The 12208-nt window shown below is 40.6% G+C and overlaps 1 long non-coding RNA gene across 1 annotated transcript in view; it reads right to left on the reverse strand.

Annotated features, from left to right (window-relative positions):
- The window catches only part of LOC120405876, a 165681-nt gene that overhangs the window by 94316 nt on the left and 59157 nt on the right, over positions 1-12208 (reverse strand). Inside the window, exon 2 of the long non-coding RNA XR_005598948.1 lies at positions 10620-10738. This is a non-coding gene — a long non-coding RNA (uncharacterized LOC120405876). The remainder of the gene's footprint in view (positions 1-10619; positions 10739-12208) is intronic.

Genomic DNA, 12208 nt, shown 5'->3' on the forward strand with positions numbered 1-12208 from the left:
GAAAGTAAGCCGGTACGCTCCAGTACGGCATACCAGCAAGAGCCAGTGTGTCGTACTAGGGCAGCCCAGCTTCCCCAGGTGGCAATTTAAAGGGGCTGGGAGTCCCAGCAGCGGCTGGAGCCCCAGGCCCTTTAAATTGCTGCCAGAGCCCTGCTGCCAGAGCTCTGGAGTAGCTGCAGGGCTCCATGGGCTATTTAAAGGTCCCAGGGTTCCCACTGCCTCTATGGCCCTGGCTCTTTAAATAGCCCCCAGAGCCCTGCTGCCAGAGCCCTGGAGTAGCAGCAGCAGCCGGGGACTCCAGCAGCGATCTAAAGGGTCCGGGGCGGTAGCGACGTCTGAGTCCTGGGCCCCTTAAACTGCTGCCGGAGCCCCCGGCTCCCACTGCTACCCCAGCAGGGGAGGGGGAGGGCACTTACCGGTACGGAGCAGGCCGGGGCTGGCTCTGACCCCCAATCCTCGCCCCTTCTGCCCGAGGCCCCGCCCCTTCCAGGGGCCAGAGGCAGCCCCAACCCAGCCCCGCACCGGTAAGTTCCTATTTCTAGTTTCACCCCCGCAGACAGTACTACTAAAATATTAACTTCATAACAATTGTTTAAAAATTTGCTGAAATGTTTTTGTTCTCTCTTATATTCTCTGGTTTTTACAAATATTTATTTAGATTTGTAATGTTTATTATTTTAAAAAATGCTCAGAATTCATCCTCAAAGCTGACACTACATATCCAAATGAATTTCAAAAAAATATAAATATGGATGTGTATATAGATATATAGTCAATTATATTTGTTATGTATTCATATTCAGTAATAAATGAAAATAGAATTGCAAAAACAAAGAGCCTGATTCTCCTCCCACTTATACAGGTTTTAACACTGATGGACTTCATTGACTTTAGTAGAGAGACTGCAGATTTGCTCCATTGTAAAGAAGGAGAGAATCAGACCCAATGGACTTGCTGATAGATTCCTATAGTCATTGCAGGCAGGCGCGGCTCTAGGAATTTGGCCGCCCCAAGCACGGCGGCATGCCGCAGGGGGCGCGCTGCCGGTCCCGCGGCTCCGGGGGACCTCTTGCAGATGTGCCTGCGGAGGGTGCGCTGGGAGGGCAGCAGGTGGCTCCGGCGGACCTTCTGCAGTCATGCCTGCGGGAGGTCCACTGGTCCCGCAGCTCCGGTGGACCTCCCGCAGGCATGACTGCGGAAGGTCCACCGGAGCTGCCTGCTGCCCTGCTGGCAAAATGCCGCCCCAAGCACGCGCTTGGCGCGCTGGGGTCTGGAGCCGGCCCTGATTGCAGGGTGACACTTGTTGGATTAGATTTGCAGACCAGACTCAGTTTTACAGAAGGTAAACTCCCTCACAGGCTTTTATGGTTAGAAAGTTAATCTAGTTTGAAAGAAAAAGGTTTGTTTGTATTTTAAATTAATCACAGCAGCAACAGCTGGGCTTAAATTAGAAATAGGGCAAACCCAAAACCTTGGGTGGGGGTATCTGAAGGAGGAGGTAGGAAAGCAAAGTGGAGACACTGTGAAGAGGGGGGAAAGGAGAAGAGGCAGAGTTAGATGATAGGGGAAAATGGAGGTGGTGTAGGGAGCAGGTACAGGAATTAAAACTTCAGAGAAGTAGAGAGGGGCACATGCTAGAGGGACGGATTAAGAAATAACTAATTTGTAGGGAAAATCTGCACTCTCTCAAATACTACTGTGTAGTGACTGTTGGCAAATGTTCACTTTTACATGGTGCTGCTTTGTTTGCTGCTACGCTCGGCAAACATCAAGGGTCACCTTTTCAAAGGTGCCCTTAATCCAATTATTTGCAGATGCAATCTTCTTGGCACAATCATTTGGTGCATATGATAGAACTGGTAACATCTTACAACCTGACTTCTCAGTTGCCTCTCTTTCTGCCCATAAGTTAATGAAGAGAGATGTCTACATGCAAGTGATGGTACCAGAAAATATGCAGGCATGAGTTACTGAAGGTAAAAATTAGAGACCTAAAAATGCTAAATATTCAACAAGAACTGCTTGCAAATGATATTAGGTTTGAAACCCTAACAGTCATATAAAATTAACAGAACTGATGTTTCTGAGCTAAAAGATAAAACTAAAAGTCAAGAGACAGACTCAAATATGCATCAGCAAAGCAGTGACTACTGCACTTTCCTTCCTCTGTAATTGCTGGATTCTCTTTCAAGAAGTAGATGTTTATATAAGATACCAGGGACAGCTTTTATAGTGCAACAGCACACTGGGTGAGTCAGATTTTGGCATCGACAAACCAATAGTGTTTGTTAACTTCACAGAGGAAGCCATTTTTGCAGTCCATAATAAGATCAACTTTATTGAATCTACAAACTTATGAACAATACAACACACACTGTTGCTCTTCATATGCCACTAGATGATGTTCTTTATATATACTACCATATACACAGATATATCAGATAGGATACTATTTATATATACAACTTTTGTAACACCAGTCGCCAGGGGAGACAGGGCTGAGAAAAGGCTGCGCCCAAACCAATGGCATATGCTGATTAAAATTTCAGAAGGAGAACATACACAAAAGGATAGAATAACATTGATTGAACGAGTCCCTAATGCTTTGTTCTCCAAAAAAAAAAAAGCCTCCAAATTTTTAAAAAATTAGATTTTTTTTTGCTAGAAAAAAATAACTTTAAAAGATTAGAACAATGGTCACTGAGGTGGGTTTTTCTGAAGCCTATCCTTAACCACAGTGGCTTCTGGGAATGGGAATTGGGAGTTGAGGAGCTGCTAGTGATTAAAAGGGACAGTGCTATATCAATGTTCATTTGTAGCTAAGGTATTCCTCTGGTATTCACACACTTCACAGCTATTTATTCCAGTAAAATATTGTTCTCCAATAACAAACATCTTTACTCTGAAATAGATTTTTTTTCTTCTTTTTACTAGCTCGTAGTTGGATCTGTTTATAATACATGGACCACTGTCCCTTACTCAGCTGAGCTAAAATTAATCTTTCCACTTCCATTGTATTAAATCAGCAGTTTCAAGCTACTTAGTGGTTAGGGATTACGCACAATAGCCAAAACGGACTGGGTTCTGGTCAAAGAGAAGAATCTATTCCATTTTAGGACATTTTCATTATTTTTTGGATTACCATTCATATGGTTGCAAGTACCTTTGGTCTAGACTGACTCAGCAACACATCATAGCCCATGCCAGCAATATGGAAGACACAATTCTGACCCTTCAGAGGCAATGTTACTGTCATTCAGAGGTGTTAACCCCTCACACTCCAAAAGACAAAAAGTTTTGTGGACGACAAGTGCCAGTGTGAACAGCGCTTTATATATGGAAATATACCTATCTCATAGAGCTGGAAGGGACTCTGAAAAAGTCATCGAGTCCAGCCCCCTGCCTTCACTAGCAGGACCAAGTACTGACTTTGCCCCAGATCCCTAAGTGGCCCCCTCAAGGATTGAATTTACAACCCTGGGTTTAGAAGTCCAATGCTCAAACCACTGAGCTATTGTTGGCAGAAGTGCTCTCCTGCTGACAAAACTAATACAGCTCATTGTGGGTGGAAGTTTTTTGTCGCCAGGAGAGCTCTGACAAACAGCGGCTACACTGCGCACCTTTTAGTGGCACGGCTGTAGCGGCACAGCCATGTCGCTAAAAGCTGCGTAGTGTAAACATGACCTTTGTCGGTTTCCTAAAGAAGGTACATATATACAATTCCAAAATAACACATACACAATTGCATTTTTAACATAATGGACCCCAAAGGTATTAAAAATAATTCAATAAGGTTTAACTTAATTCAGTGACGTCCATTCATGATATTGTCAGTTTGTCTGTCTGTCTCCCCCGAGCACATATATTATGACACAGTCCTTATTACATGATCATATACTATTTTTTCCACAGGACCTGTGCCTGAGAAAATATCTACCTTCTTGATAGTCCAGAGTGACACTGGAGCTGCAGAATACACAATACTGCACAAACATTTCCGCTATCCATCTCCATTTATTAGTCAGGTGGTCTTTGTATCTCAGTCTTAATGCACCAAAGGAAGCTGAAATACAGTTATATGTTGAACCTGGGTGGTGGTGGTGAGGTCAGAATGGTTGGAAATGTAACTATCAGAAGTTTAAAAAAATTGCTGACCCTTCGCTGAAAAACCTGATTTAAATTGGAAAGAAAAACCCGATTGCCTACCACAGTAGAATCTTGTCAATTTTTCCTTCTAATAGTTCTATATGTGGTATAATAAATGTGTGCCATGTTTTGGAGTAAAGGAAAAAGTCATAGAATATACCTCATTTTGAGACATTCCATTTTCAGTGTACAGTGACACAGGCAAAGTCTTTTAGTGATTATTACAATTATTTTCTCCTGTCATTGATAATAAGCTTTTGTAAGTTTCAAAGTAAATATGTAACTTTATATTTAAATATTTTTTCTCCAGCACCATCACACACTGGTTTATTATAGGCATTCTCACTAGCGCAGAATTGATTGCATGGGTTTCTTATTGTAAGTTTGCTCGTGACTTCTGGATTTCTAGCAATATTTATTTTCAGAAACACACTGAAGTGTTTGTTCTTGAAAAAAATATAGGCAAAATTACATATACTTTGTAAACAAATGTAAAGAAGAGGATTTGGTCTACATTTGAGGCCCAGCACTCTCTAGTGACCCTTAAAAGATCTCTGCTCATAGTCATCTCATTTAGCACCAATTTAGCAGTAGGGAAACATGAACTATAGACATTGAAAGCCACACTGTAAGACTGCTTGTTATAGGTCTACTTCTCATAAAGAGTTGCTTTATCCAGTGGCTCCAGACTGCATAGACCTCTAATATTCTCTACAGATGGGCTTACACAATTCAGAAAAGTATGATTCAGATATCTCTAGGTACTGAATATCTACTTAATCTTCAGTATTTGTCAAAGATAATAGGAAAACCTGAAAATATTTGAAAGTTCTACTTGGATAATCTGAGAAAATTGAGTTTTCTGTAGGATGTTTGCACTTCTCAATGGTTACTCTTCCCCCACAATCTTTGCCAGCATGACCCTTCCTTATTCCTCTGAACCAAATCAGATTCTCTTCTTTTCCACCAATGTTTCTATCCGTTCCCCAGCCTCATTCTCTCTCACTCAAGCTCCCATGCAAACTCATAGGCCCCCTATGTTTAATGATAATTTTGTTGTGGAGTCCAAAGCTTTCTTTCATAGAATTGGTTTGCTCAAGCCTATCTACAGTTCTTGTGTGTCTGCTGGTTAGAACAGCAGAGGGAGAGTTGGGAGATCAGGGCTTCATTCTCAAGTTTTGCCACTAGTTCACTTATGTCTCTGGGGAAATCATAAGTGTTGTGTCTCACTTTCCACATATATCAAATGGGGAAATACTAATCTTTATGAAAAGCCCTGGAAAGTATTCAAGGAATTATTATGGTTACTTGTGGGCAGAGTAGATATTTTACTATTTGTGCAACACTTACAAATATGCCACAAAGAAAAAATAAACAGATTACATAGTTCAACTACAATAACCTGCCCAAATTTGCACCTGAGGAACTAACACAGGAAGAGGCCTATAAAGCACAGATGGGAAAACACCTAGTATAAAATAAACCTTGACTAAAACATGATAAAAGTAGAGGAAACAGGATCTTTAACAAATCCTTTAATTTTATAGGCTTGGGTTTGGTTTCTTCTCTCTGTTTGGCATGGTTAAATTAGTTAGAAATGGCTTCCTTTCTCAAAGCTCCTGCTAACTTGTTACTGGGAAGAGGGTAGCAGACCAAGGGAAAAGTAAGGGGGAGGAAGGGGCAAAGAGCAGCACACAACACAAACTTTAAATAACTCCAATAAAAATGTCCTTTTAAATGTATTGGTTTCCTTGGTGGGTTTTTTTTTTTTTTTAAAGCATGCCAAGCTATGGTGGCCTATAGTAATACATGTTTTGCATACAGTCAAAAGGACTGAAGTACATTTAGCAGAAGACACAAATCTAATTTCTGATTTGATTATGGTTTTGCAGCTCTTGCTTCCTTTCTACTATTGTTTATTGAACACTGACAGTGTGCTTTGTACTGAACAGAACACAGAAAACCTGGACCTTGACAGCAAGGAGTTTATAGTTTAAAGGCCCAATCCTACAGTCAAGTCCTAAATTCTTGTCTGTAGTCTAAATACACAACCATACTTGCAGTCAATAAATTTACTCACTATAAAGTGTTTGCAGGATTAGGGCCTGCTCCCACTGAAGTCAAAGGCAGTTTTGCCATTGACTTCAGTGAGTGTAGGCTTAGGGCATAAAGCTGTCTTGCAAAATACACTGCGATTCTTCCCTCTGCGCCCTGTATGAATGTAGCTTAAATATTATGGTAAATAAAAGAGCACAGTAGTGTTTTTAAAACATCTCTCTTTTCCATATGTGCCTTGGGTAGATAAGGAGTTTTATATCAGTTTAGCCTTCTGTAAACACAAATGTAGATTTTTTACTCAGAATCTACAGCATGGACAAATCTCCTGTTATTATTTCCAAAATTCATTTATTTTTACAAAACTCTCTCTGTGTCTGACTTAGTACTAAGAAAATAAGAACGACCATAATGGGTCAGACCAATGGCCCTTCTAGCCCCGTATCCTGTCTTCTGACGGTGGTCAGTGCCAGAGGCTACTGCTACGGCCCTCATCACCATAGTACTTGTATTTATCCACACAACACCCCCCTGAGGCAGGGGAGTGTTATTATCCTTGTTTTACAGATGGGGAACTGAGGCACAGAAGACTAAGTGATTTGCTCAAGGTCACAGAGGAAGTCTGTGGCAGAGCATGAAACTGAATCCAGGTCTCCCAAGTCTCAGCTAGTGCCCTAAACACTAGACCATCCTTACTTTTCCATTCATTTTATGCAGGAGGAGGAAAGATTGCACCACATTTATTTGTAGTTCTCAAATTTCCATGTTTGGAATGATGGTCTCCTCAGCATGGCAAATAGGTCTCAGTGCTTAGAGCTACTTGTGGAACTTATCTATTACTATTCCTATGCTATTCTAGGGTAGGATCCAAAAGAAAAAACTTTTTGATCCTGTCACCTCTTTCATTTAAAATTGTATTACTTTTTAAATCACTGGATTTTAAAAGTTTCAACAATCCATAAAATATATCTTTCATCCTTTTACTATAGTTAATAAAAAATGTAAAGTAGTTCAGTTGCATCTTGAACTTTCTTGTCAAAACAGATCTTGTGTCCAGGATAGAAGCTTTTAAAAGCCATTAATTTGACTTAATGAGATCCCTACTGAGGAATAAACCTATGAGCACCCAATTTACTATTTAAAGAAAAAGGGTCTTTTTTTGCTACAACTAAAACCAATTCAAAACTTTCTATTTCCTTTGGCAGGCTTTGAGTATCTGCTCTTTCATCAATTTTTTTTCTTGACCTTCTTCCAACATTCTCCCCCCACCACCTCATGAAACTCTTTCATGTCTCAGAGCTGTACCACACCGTAGGCAGTATAATTCACACTACTACTAAATTAGTTCAGCATAGTGACTGTTATTGCAATGCCTGCTAAAGGATTAAGGAGGATTAGCCACTCTTTGTACAATGCTGCCAAAAAGATTCTAACAGGGCATGATTACAAATTGTGATAGACGTCTGTATGTTCATTTTTATCTTAAATAGCTTTTTTATAGTAACTGTGATTTACATTAGACATACATTCTTTCTCTCTCCTTCTGCCCATTCCTCTGTCCTCATCCCCCACAAAAAGCCCTATGGACAATAATGCTTATAATATTAATGTGGCAAGAAAAATCCCAAAGGACATGCACAAGACATTAACATGTTCTTCAGGGCATTCACAAATACCTTATGGGCAATATCACATACTGGACTTCATAGGTCATGTTGGCTGCTCTAATTCTGCTTGAGAAAATCCCAGCAACTTGCTGGAAGGTTTTATTACAGGAACTGTGATTTCAACCTCAAATATCTAAATATGAATAAAAAGCTGATTCATACAGGATTTACTTTTCTCAGGTCATATTTCAGACTTCCTTATTATTCAGCTGTGGTCAAGCAGCCTGTGGGCAAAAGGACAACAGTTAACAGTAAAACAACACTAGATACTCCCCACCCCTCATCCCCACCTGCCAGTAAATCCCCAGCCAATTAACTGACCACCAACCTTTTTCCCCATACCAACAATGAATCTCCCTGTTGGCTAATAAAGACCAAATTGAACGGATGTGTCTTTTTCTGCATCCTGAAGTTGGTCAAACTCTGGCTTTTGCAGATCATGAGAAGGAATGAAATCCAAATCTATGGACAGTCCCCATGAGAATGCCTGGCTACCCACAACTGCCAGGAGTTCAGCTCTGAGGAGTGACCACAGGAGCCCACTGTCTGAATGGAACTTACCACAAATAGGATGTAGTGGTAGAGGGCATTTCGAAGATAACTTATTTACCGCCAAACCATTTAGGGCTTTATAGGTGACAATTGTCGTGAGTTGCACTCAGGTGTAAATAAGAAGCCACTGGAGAATGTGGAGCACAGGTGTTATCTGCTCACTCTTGCCTGCTCCAATTAAAAGGCAGCTAGATGCACTGGCTAACACCTCCATGGGCTCCTCAGAAAACAGCTCAGCCTGGCAGCGTCAAAAGTATGGTTAACTCTTTTGAGGTCCATAACAGACATGTAAGGTCACAGTCACTGAGCCAACAGGCTGAACGTGATACAAGGCACTTCAAGACACTGTTAGTTACCGTGGAGCACTGATGCAGAGGCAACACGAGAGTCTGATTGAGCATGCTCAGTAACACTGCTGAAACTGGCTGCCCTCACTCTGCACCCCACTCCTCCACTGTTGGCAGGCGTGGGTCGTCTCTGCACTGATGGGTTCCATTAAGGCTTAGTCATTTTTCCCCACTGGTTCACAATGTTCGATATACTTTCTCAATTGAGGGACCAGTCAAAATCCCCAGAAGTCCCTCTAGATACTGCTTCCTACCTACCAGTACTGACTTTTTCTCATTTGGAATGAGCTTAAGTCAGCTAGTTTTCATCCAAACTCTTATTTCATCTTGAAACTGGGAAAAACAACGATACTGCAGAGTCTAGGACAGAGATAAACAAGAGAAGTATAGAACTAGCAATATCAGCATAGTGGGGGTACCTTAGCCCCAAATGTCTCAACCTCTCCCAGTAGACTTATATTGGTAAACTGACCACCATCAACTCTTAGGGCCCCTATCTAGGATAGCACTGGAAACAATGAACAATTAGTTATTCTCCTTAGGTTTTGAAAGGTGGAGAGATTGATACTGATAAAGTCAAAACATCTTCTTCCTTGTGTTAATCCCATAAAATGGGGTCTGTTCTACAAGTCCGCTCCTGCCAAAGTGCTTTGTTCAATGCCATATCCTCTATCACATAGGGTGACCAGATGAGATGAAGAAAATATTGTGACACAAATATCGCCGGGGGGGGGGAGGGGGAGGGATATCCGTCGGCGGAGGGGAAAAAAAAAAGCCGAGTGCTGCTGGTGGAGTGAAATATTGGGACAAATTGCGTCCCGACCAAAGATCGGGACACGGGACAACCACCCAAATATTAGGACGGTCCCGATTTTATCAGGACGTCTGGTCACCCTATCACACCACATGCTAATGTGTCCATTTATGGCATCCCACCGTTTCTTCTTGGGTTGGCCTCTTACCCACATAGTTGCCAGGACTGCACTTTACATGACTGAACCATCTGAGACAGCTTTCACTCCCTCATTATTTCATTTATGAATGTTACTCTGAGTATGTCTAAAACATTCTTCATGTATTATTTCTTGCTTACACCATTCAGTTGTCTCAACATTTACATTTCTGTGGAACAGATCATGTTTCTTCTTTATTGCTTAACACTCAGTGCCATACGTTAAAACTGGACAAACCATCGTTTTATAGAATTTCCCTTTAAATCTCACTGGTATCATTTCTCTCTCTCCATTTGAATCAGGCATTATCATCCTAGCCATAATTACATCCTCCAAACCCATTTTCTCAGATTCTGGAACCCAGATACTTGAAACTTTGCATTTTCAGTATTATCTATTCTGCCCATTTAGTATCAAGAATAATTATTCAGTGTTCATATTAATAAAATTACATACCATTGTCACCAGCCCCAGTGAGTCACAACTGAGAATACCAGATTCAGGACAAACTGCTGGGAAATAGGGCAGCGTCACCCCAAACTGGTGGTTATTATACCAAGCCATTAACAAAAGTAAACTTCTGTCTCACCACACTGGTTAACAGGAAGTCAAAGATGCAGTCTCCTTAGGCATTCCAACCCGTGTCTTACCACCCAGACACTGCACTCCATGATGAGTGGCTACTGAAAACCAATTCCATCACATATAAGGTCCTGTAATCCCAAGAGATCAGCCACATAGCCAGGTCAATATATACAGCTCAGATCTTACTCAATAATCATGCTAATGTCAATCCTTTAGTGATGAAAACTCAAGGTTTATTAATAAAAGGAAGGAAGAAGAGAGTTAGTAATGGTTAATAGATCATATAAATATACATAATTGCAAAGTCCTTTTACCTGGTTTGTAGCACTGATGGAATAGTCTGTTAGCTTGTAAAGTCTCTCTGGTAACGTCCAAAAGATTGGAAGGTCCTCAGTCCATAGTTCAAAATGCTCCTTTTCATTGTAAGTCCATACTATAAGAGCAGGAAAGAGGCAAAATGGAGATATCTCAGGGGCCTATTATACCATTTGCCATGTGCCTGGAAATTTACTGGCATAAACAAAGCTCACAGCCTCAGTTTGTGGAAAGTTATTGCTCTAAGATGGATTCCAGGGTCACATGAGCATATTGCATGTCCTTACATGTTTTGATGACTCACAGGGGCAGCCAATACCCACATGCTTGCTGAGGCACCCACAGGAAGGCTTACTGGGCGAGATGAGTTTCTTCTATGGCCCATTGTTAAATGGGATGGCGAGATTGGATGTAAGCTACCTTGTGGGTGTTACCCCAGGAACAAACACATTTGAGATATAGATACATAGTCAATATTCATAACTTCAGATACTGTGATGATACATGGATTTAAACAGGATAATCTTATTTAGCAAATCATAACTTTTCCATTGACACCTTACAGGATAGACTTTGTCGAAGATTCATTGCAATTGTATAACATTAGAAATATCAACGTTATAAATGGTGATATTCAATCATACAGCATCACAACCATATACTCTGTTTTTCCTCTGCTTATTGATAAAGTCAAATAAGTGGTTATAATTCAGTGAAGTTAATTTCACTGGTATACTATAACATATACAAGATACAATGTGAGGCCTGAAATATTTGACACCAGCCCTTTAAATTGTGAACTGAGAAGCTTTTATATACATGAGTGATGAAGGCTGTAGAATCTCTTGCTGAAGATTTGAAGGCCTGCACCACCATAAGAGTTTTCAGACTTCTACTTCCTCTCTGCTTCCCATAGAAAAAGGAAATGATTCCTGGGTGTTTAGCAATACAAAAGAAGATATAGGTTGTGTCCTCAAAAAGGTAAGGCTTTGTGAGAGATGGCCAATATTGTCTGGTGCGTTTTGTAGTTAATAAATAGACACTTTAAAGTATTTCTGCAATTTGCACTAATCTTTGAGTATCTGAATGTATGGTGAAGTCAGCAGCAAGGTTGCTATTAACGTGGATGCACTTGGAAGATATTAATGCCATGTTCAAAGTGTGACTGGGGGTTGAGGAGGGGAAAACTTTACTGGATACATGTCAAATGTTGTTTTTTTCCTTAGAGTAAGTTTAAATGAGATTCTGCTATGTTATTCAATAAGTGATTTCAGGATATATTTGGCAGTATATTCTCACATACAAGGATTTAAAATGAACTTTATGAGAATATTAGATGCTGCATTAATATCCAAAATATATTTTTTCAATGTAGGTCTCTTATTTCATCTAGAAAAAATGAGGAAAAATTCACCAGGGAACTAGAATTCCCTTTGAGAGAGCGGATTTTTTTTAAAGTATGTACAGGGCGAGTTTGATTCAGTCCTGGGTAAAGCAGATACAACTTTGTTTAATTCAGTGGGACTTGCAGTCTACAGCACTTACATTAGCACTTTGTTTGCCTATAATCTCTTTATTTTGATTTTAC

This window comes from Mauremys reevesii, linkage group 5, assembly GCF_016161935.1.
Source record: "Mauremys reevesii isolate NIE-2019 linkage group 5, ASM1616193v1, whole genome shotgun sequence".
NCBI classification, from domain to species: Eukaryota; Metazoa; Chordata; order Testudines; family Geoemydidae; genus Mauremys; species Mauremys reevesii.